Source organism: Ursus maritimus, unplaced genomic scaffold (genome assembly GCF_017311325.1).
Source record: "Ursus maritimus isolate PB19 unplaced genomic scaffold, ASM1731132v1 scaffold_6, whole genome shotgun sequence".
Classification (NCBI taxonomy): Eukaryota; Metazoa; Chordata; class Mammalia; order Carnivora; family Ursidae; genus Ursus; species Ursus maritimus.
This window is the reverse complement of record NW_024426774.1, coordinates 51,880,140-51,888,978: the sequence shown is the minus strand read 5'-3', so window position 1 is coordinate 51,888,978 and position 8,839 is coordinate 51,880,140.

Below are 8,839 nucleotides of genomic sequence, written 5' to 3'. Positions count from 1 at the left end.
ATCAGCATTTTAGTGTGGACTCGCCATTGGGTTGGCCCCTCTTTTGTTTTCATCATTTGGAGCACTGGGTTCCTTGAAAAGATTTTCCCAGTCGATGTGGCCCTAAGTTCCCTATGGGCTCGTGGTTCCCGTTTGGCGGGAAGTTGGCCGCCACCTGTGCGCCCCATAGGATCTGGCAGCGAGAGGATGGATGGTTTTCTGAGAGGCCAGCAGAGGGAGCTGAGAAACAAATTTTCCTCTGGCCACGTATTCGTTCCTGTGGCTACGGAGGCAGACAAACAGGTACTTTTTCTCTATCAGATGATAATTTGGAGCAAATTAAACCAAGATCCTAAGATCCTGAAATTTGGCAAATGAGTGTGCCTGGCATTTCACCCCACTTTCCTCCCGGAGCCCGCCGTGTGGTCCTTGTCCCACGAGTAACACCCCATGTGCCAAAGTAGAAATCCTTGCTGTCTTATCCTCTTGGGGAGGGAGACGAAGTCCGCGCAATCACATCGGACTCCGGGTTACAAGACAAAACCACCAATACATTCTCTTCAGATTTTTTTTTCCTAATTGGTTAAAGAATCGCTTTCCTTAGGGTGATAGTGTTATTCTTTTTGAGAGATGCCTTTTTGAAAGGCCTGACGCCAAGCTCTTCCATTTGATCCATAAAAGAAACAGCTAATTACTGGAGACAGGTAGCATGAGGCTGATTTTATGCTAGGTCTGCCCATGAGTCAAACAGGTAATTTATAAATGAAAAGGAGAATCAGCCACAGAAAGGGAGGAAAACAAAATAATTGGACCTAGCTTTACAACTGCAAAGAGAAATAGAGATACTTAAGGAAAAAAAAAAGATGAAACCCGAATTGTAAAAGAAATGTGCTGATGAATGGAATCCTTTCAGTTCCTGAGCAAATGGGATAATAACAATAAGTTTGTACTAGTGGCAGAACTTCGGATTATTTCCTGGGTATTGGTGGGAAATGATGACCAGAACTAAATGGAACATAAGTATTATTTGAATCAGAGTCCTTATTCTTCAGATGATGAATGAAATAATGATTTTTTGAATGAATCAGCCTAAAAACAGCTAGAGGGCCTTTTTCCCCCTTTCTTTCTTTTTCTTTCTTTTCTTTTTTCTTTTCTTTTCTTTCTTTATTCATTCACTCAGAGAGACATCTGCAATGGCCCAGATCTGGCTTTTCTGGTTTCTGTGGAGATAAATGGCAGCCTAGGAGCTCTCAGAGTTGTTCTACCTGAAGGACACACTCAGTTTTTGGCCTATAGCTCCCCACCCGAGTGGCTCTGGACACTGCTAGCCCACCGCCTCTCCCAGAAAGTTGTCTCTGAGTGACAGCTCCTTCTGAGGAGGTCAGAGCTCCTAGGTACCTGGCAGCTTCACAAGGTTGAAATATTTGCTCCCTGACATGAGCTTAGTGGCCTTTTCTAGTTCTTATATAACTGGGTGTCACCTGGGGGCTGACCTGCCCCTGGAAACATAGGTGAAATATCTTCAACACTCTCATAACTGGGCCTACGGAAGGTGAAAACCCTCTCCCTCAGGAAGACCAACCTTATGTTATTCTCTGAGTGTTCTTGACCCTCTGTTTCTTCCTAGGTTATCTGGATCGTCCCATGTCAAACGTGAAACATAGCTGCTTTAGTTCCCACCATAAAATATCACTCACATAGCATGGGTAAGACTCCTAGCTGAAGAGGATCCTGGGAAAATATGGAGGATGTGCAGATGAACTCAACATAAAGCCCACCCCTCTCAATGGTACCATTTTTCTCTCTTCCTCCTCCCGGTTCTCCCCTGGATTTTCTGAGGAGGTCCGACAGTTTCTCCCCTTATTTTCAGAGCATTTCAGTCTTTTTCTCTTGAGCCTTGGTGCTGGCCTTCATGGAGGTCTGTGCTGGTGGTGGTGGTGGTGATGGCGGTGGTCTGGGAAGGAGCAGAGGTGAGCTTTTCCCTACATTCTTGTCAAATTATTTTCCAAAAAGGAAGAGTGCCATTCTTAAGACAAATTTTGGTGCAAACCATGGGTTAATAGTTTATCAACCTTATTATGATGATTTTAACTCAATTACTGGTATCTTTGAAAGATAACCACTTCCATGTTCATGAAGCTCGATTCCCAATCTTGATCTTGATAGGTACATAGAAATGCCTGGTTGGAGTAAGGAAGAAAGTTGAGACTATTTAGTAGGAAAAACGTGCACTATAAAAGTGTTCTTATTAAAGAATTATCACTCAATAACACCAATGAAAAGAAAAAATCCAATCAATTCAGATGGGCACATACACAAAATAAAATATATCATCACTTCCTTCCTTCCCCCTCCTCTCCTACCTGCTTCCCTGAGGTAGCCACTTGTGACCATTTCTGCTTTTAGTTCTTCTGATGGTTATAATCATAACTTCCCTGAATGAGAGGGATGACTAAGCTTTGAGCATGAGGCCGGGCTGTGTGCACCAGGCTTAACTTGAAACACGTGGGCAGGAAGTCACGTTAGAACCACTCAAAATGCCGAAACAGGATGGGCCCTTTCACTGTTGGTTGTCTCCTCAAATCTAGTGATTCTTAAACCAGCACCATCAGCATCATCTGGGAGCTCGGCAAAAATGCAAACTCCCCAACCTACCACGGGACTCACTGAATCAGAACTTTTGGGGTGGTGCTCAGAAATTGGTTCTTGTTCGCCAGGCCATTCTGATGCCCACTCAAGTTTAAGAAGTCCTGCTCTGAGTCAACCACAGAAATTCCATTCCTCTTGCTAGTGACTGGTTTAGGGGTGGGCATGTGACCCTGTTCTGGCTAATGAGAGGTCGTAGGAGGTTAGTTTGGGGGGGGGGTGGCTTCTGGGAAAAGAGCTCTTGCTCTTAGAAAAGAGGCATGGAGGAGTGGGAACCATCCTCCGTCCTTGCGCCGGATGTTGTCGTGTCTTGGGGGGAGGATGAAAGGGCTGCTGGCACCTTGTGGTCATGGGTGAGCTGACACGCTGAGCAGGGCACCAAAGATGCAAAGAATCTGCAGGCCTGATGTCCTGATGTCCCAGAGTCCCGAAATGAGCTACCCTGGAACCATCCTACCCAGGACTTGTTGTGCGAATAGGGGAGGAGAAGGGGCAGGAAAACGAATCTACACCACCATTTCTTCCATAGGCATCTGTTCATTTTCATCACCCCCCCCCGTTCTTTGCAGCTTTATCTGGAGCATGTTCTGAGCTGATGTCCCTTTTGCCCAATGTTTATTCCTCAGTGTACTTCTACCCAATAACTGTCTTCCAGAGATTCATGAGAACCCTGGTCCCGCTGATCGTCTCCTATGCCCTCCATTCTTCTTTCTCTGTCGTTACTGTCATGTAGATGGGATTTGGGGAGGGCAGAGAGAGAGAGGAATATGCTTAGTTTGCCTACTTGCATCAGAAGGCCCAGTCTGTTTGTTTGCTTTTATTGAGATGTGGCGCCCATAGAGAAAGGGAAGAGCTGTTCAGTGAGGTCTCCTCCAGAAGTCCATGGAACCCTTGTGGGACACACACCGATGCCATGGCAATTATTCTTAACCCTTATACGTTGTGGCTTCTCCCCAAATGTGGATTCTTCAAGACAGACAGGAATAGTGCAGTGAAGCAGCATGGCGGTGAAGAAAGCCAGCAGCGCTCCTGAGCTTGCCTTTGGTTGCTTCCCCCCTCCCCCAGAGCTTGGGTCCACATCCTTCCCTCCCAAAAAGTAACTCAGAAGCTGTGGAATATGGATCCCTTTCCTGTCATAATTCTATAAAACTGAAGTTTCAATTGTCCAGCACATGATGATTGAGGATGTATATATAGTTTTATTCCAACTCTCAACCGCATGATGTCATCTTGAGGTAGCACTTACATTGGTGAGAAACCACCATGGGGTCTCCAGGGCCATCTCAGATAGGCATCTGTACTCTACTTTATAGAGTTTTCTGACCTAGACTTCCTTCAGCCCGATGTGGTTTTGCCACAGCTGATATTTCACTTTACTCTTTGACCCTAGTTCGTCAAACAAGATGTGTGATTCTCTCTTTAAATGTCAGAATGTGACATTCTGTTTGTTTATAAGTAGTTGCCTTACGTGTATTCCTGACTGCTTCTCTTAGAGTTCAATCTATGCTAAACAATCGGTCTTACGCTGTTTCTAATCAGGGACCCTGTGAAGGGTAAGGCTTGACAGAGGCACCATGATCTGGCATGATCGTGGTGAGGTTTCCACTGGTTCTAGAACCGAGTCAATTCACTCCTTTCTTTTTGGGCTTCAGATTCTTCTTCTGAGAAAGACAGAGATTAATCACAGCCTCTGACAGGTTTGTGGTGCTGAGGCTTGACAGGGGTGGTAGGTAACAACTGCAGTGTTGTGTAAGTAAAACCAAAGGTCTGAAGCATAAGCAAGTACACGGTCACCACCACCGAGAGTGGTAGCAGCCACTTGACCTTCAATTTTTCACCTAAAAACCAGATGCATATCCTCATAGCTTTTCTTGTTTACGTGTTTGTTATGTATAATGCACTCATAGGACAATTTTGGTTTCTTTAAGATGGAGTGAAAATTTGAAGGCATATTTTAAAACATTGTAAGTGCAAAGAGTTTTAGGACTCCCCCCTTCTCTTACCCACATGTGATTTGACATCTTTTATAGTGATACACATTTTCTCTTTCCAAATCCATTAACTGAATTTTCATAGAAAGAGCTCTGTGTTTTTTATTTGCACTCATATTTTATCAGTTGAAGTAATCAACTTCATTAATTATAATTAAAAGAGTAGGTACAGCTTGTATTACCCTGGGATGCATTTGCTTGGGAACAGATCCAACCAAGATAATATGTACAGTTCAGTTGGTGGGAGTGAAAGTGAATGATGTACCAACCGTCATGAGCACTCCGCAGACCCTGGGCACCCATCAAGGAATTCCACAAAGGACTGGATACACTTGGGAAATCGGTTAAGGGCTAGTCCATTAATAGAGGCTCTTGTGTGCCCAACAAATGTGTTCCCTTCAAAGCGATCCTCTAGAGCCTGGCTACTCAAACTGTGGTCTGGGGACCAGCTGCACAGCATCATCTGGAACGTGTTAGAAATGCAGAATCTCAGGCCTCACCCCAGGCCTCCTGAGTCAGAATCTTCATTTTGACAAGAACTCAAATGATTCAAAATCACAGGGAAGTCTAAGAATCACTACTCTAGGGTCTGCTTTAGGGCTTCTGTTCTTCCCACTCCTTACACTCTCTCCTTGGTGCGCTCATCTACTTTTGAACCTGGTACAAAATAGGTATGGCATAAATATGTGATACTCCTGTTCTGAAAAAATGAGAGAAGTTGTTTTGTTGGAAATTGCCTCCAGAGCCAACTTATGGGCCACCCAAGAAAATAAGTTTTATAACCTTTGTATGAGTTTCTGCTTGCTATTGTAATAAGTTACCACAATCTCAGTGGCTTACAACAACACGGGCTTGTTCTTAGATAGTACTGGAGGTCAGAACTCCAATACTGGTCTTTCTGGGCTAGAGTCAAGGCGTCAGCAGGATGAGCTCCCTCTGAAGACACTGAGGGGAGCTCTGTCTCCTTACCTTTTCCAGTTTCTAAAGGTCATCTGCATTCTTTGGCTCGTGGCCTCTCTTTCTTCCTTCCTTCCTTTCTTTCTTTCTTTCTTTCTTTCTTTCTTTCTTTCTTTCTTTCTTTCTTGATTTTATTTATTTATGAGAGAGAGAGAGAAAGAGAAAGCGAGAGAGCAGGGGGACGAGCAGAGGGAGAGAGACAAGGAGACATACCCACTAAGCAGGAGCCCGAAGTGGGGCTGGAACCCAGGACTCTGAGATCATGACCTGAGCCAACACCAAGGGTCAGCTGCCCAACCAGCTGAGCCACCCAGGCACCCCTCATGGCCCCTTTCTTACCTTATTCCATACTTCACATCAATCTCCCCCTGCTTCCTTCTGATAAGGCCCCTGTGCTTACACTGGACCCACCTGGACAATCCAAGATACTGTCCTCATCTCAAGATCTTTGACTTAATCACATCTGCGAAACCCCTTTACCCTTTCTCAAGTTCTGCAGATTAGGATGTGAACATCTGGGGCGCCTGGGTGGCTTAGTCATTAAGCGTCTGCCTTCGGCTCAGGGTGTGATCCCAGGGTCCTGGGATCGAGCCCCGCATCGGGCTCCCTGCTCCACTGGGAGCCTGCTTCTTCCTCTCCCACTCCCCCTGCTTGTGCTCCCTCTCTCGCCGTCTCTCTCTCTGTCAAATAAATAAATAAATAAATAAATAAATAAATAAATAAAATCTTTAAAAAAAAAAAAAGGATGTGAACATCTTTAGGGGGCCATTATTCAGCCTTTTACAACCTGGTTGTCAAATCTTGTTTAAAAGAAATTTAGCATTATCATCATTGCTATTTAACAATGCCTGCTATGTGGCAGGAGCTTTCCATACGGAGAGCCTAATCTTCACAAGCACAGCCCACAGTAGCTATCATCAACCTGTCCTTGTAGACGAGCAGCCTGGGGTTCAGAAATCACAATGGGATGGAGCAGGGATGCCTCCCATGAATCCAGGTTTATTGAGCACCTCTTGCCTCCTGGCTCATGTCACCAACATAATCACCTGATTTATTTCCAAACGTAGCATGCGTGATGTCCGACAGCCCAGGTTGTCCGGTTACCTGTTATGTCCGTTGATCTAAAGTCCATGGTTATTTGGAGAAGGGATCTTTAAATGTAAGGCAGAGACCAAAGTGATGGTTTTGGTGGAAAGCCCTAGCAACTTGCTGTGCACTATCAGCTGACCGATCAGGGCTCATTTCTAGAAATCACACACCCAGACAGGGAGGGTCCTCATCTTTAAAATCAAGGAGTCAGCAGAAATGCTGCCCCTTGGCAGGAGGTGGTTTCAGAGATGCCCCTTGGACGAGCTTCTATGACAAATTGTGGCTCAAACTTTTGCTAGAGCAGAGGATGAAGCTGGGTCAGAACAGAGATCACAGACACGGAAATATTTCAAGTAATTTTTTTTTTTTTAATGATACTAACTCTTCTGCTTGCCCTGGAAGCTCTGCTATGGGCAGAGATCAAATTCCCCTCAATTATGCGGTCATAATCACTCTGTTATTGGAATCATTCAAAAGAGCATGTTGTTGGTGCAAAAGGACCACAGCGCTCCTTCAAAATTTCCCCACCTCTCAGATTCAGATGCTTTTTAGCAAGGTGAGCAAAATCTATGTGGTTTTAAAATGTGTAGGCTATTTTTTTAAAAAGATTATTTATTTATTTATGTGACAGAGAGACAGCTAGCGAGAGAGGGAACACAAGCAGGGGGAGTGGGAGAGGAAGAAGCAGGCTCCTAGCTGAGGAGCCTGATGTGGGACTCGATCTCGGAACACCGGGATCACACCCTGAGCCGAAGGCAGACGCTTAACGACTGCGCTACCCAGGCGCCCGGTGTAGGCTATTTTTGATATGATACGTCCCCAAACCCCACAAGATGTTTTGGAATATTTGAAGGTGATCTTGATAGACTCCTCTGCTTGACCAGTATTATCTTTCTAGAAGGAAATACATTTTTATAGAAATTCAGCTATGCTCACTGATGGGATTGAATGGAGAAATGTTTAAGACACCCTCAGACTCCAAAGTCTTGTTCTTTTTTTCCTCATTCTTTTTTCCTTCCTCATGGTCATGAAGCTTCTTGGTAACAACTTTAACTGATACCAACTTTACATTAACATCGCAGATAGTTATGTCTCAAATGAAAATGTGTACAAGTCTTAACGACACTGGCTACTTAAAACTTCATAAACAAAACTTTTTTTTGAACAACAGGTAAAGCATGGTGACTCCTTTTATGAAACTGACGAAAACTCATTTCCTCTTTTTGCCATAAGAACTAATAATCAGAAATTAATTCCTTGCTTTATTTTGAATTTTATACTTTATTTCAAGGGTTATATTATATATTTTCTGACCATTAAGATTTGCAACAATGCAGCGCCCCTGGGTGGCTCAGTCAGTTAGGCATCTGCCTTCGGCTCAGGTCATGATCCCAGGGTCCTGGCACGGAGCCCTGCCTTACGCTCCTTGGTCAGCGGGGAGCCTGCTTCTCCCTCCCCTGCTCCCTCTGCTTGTGTTCTCTCTCTCTTTCTCTCAATCTCTGTCAAATAAATAAATAAAATCTTAAAAAAAAAGATTTGTAACAACTCTTGGACAAAATACAGATTTCTGACTTGGCCCTTAAGCAAATTGCCTTGCCGGTCCATGCCTCAGCTTTCTTATCTGTAAAATGGATGAACAATACTTGCCCTATTTTACGTGAGGGGAAAATGGATTTGCAATGGGTATGGAAGTCCAAGTGTTCTCTCTGCCAGTGTGGAATTACTTTAAAGTGAAGTTATATGCTCGCACTGACTCTTCTCTTGCCCCGGGGGGTCTGGCTTTCATGAAGTCATGTGAAATGCAGCTTCAAGGGCTCTTTGTGAAATTATTCAACGTGAACTGTGGGTTTCGTATCTTTGGTGGAATCAGCTGCCTTTGTCACTTCCTGTTCTGGCAGCGCCCTGCTGAGCATCTCGTGATCTCAGGAGTGTAGAAGCCGGCTGGCAGAGCAGTCCAGGCATGGCTTAGAAATACAGTTTTCAGACTGTTGGCTCAGATGTCCTCCCAGCGAATCCCCAGGCAGACAGAAGACTGCAGGGGTGCCTGTCTTCAGCTTGGATCCCATTCCCTGTTCTGGGCATGAGGATTGAACTCTCCTTTCCCACCTACCTCTCTCCACAACACCACTTCTTTCCTCCCAGTAGGTCCAGGTTGATAGAACTGGGTGTGTCATTGT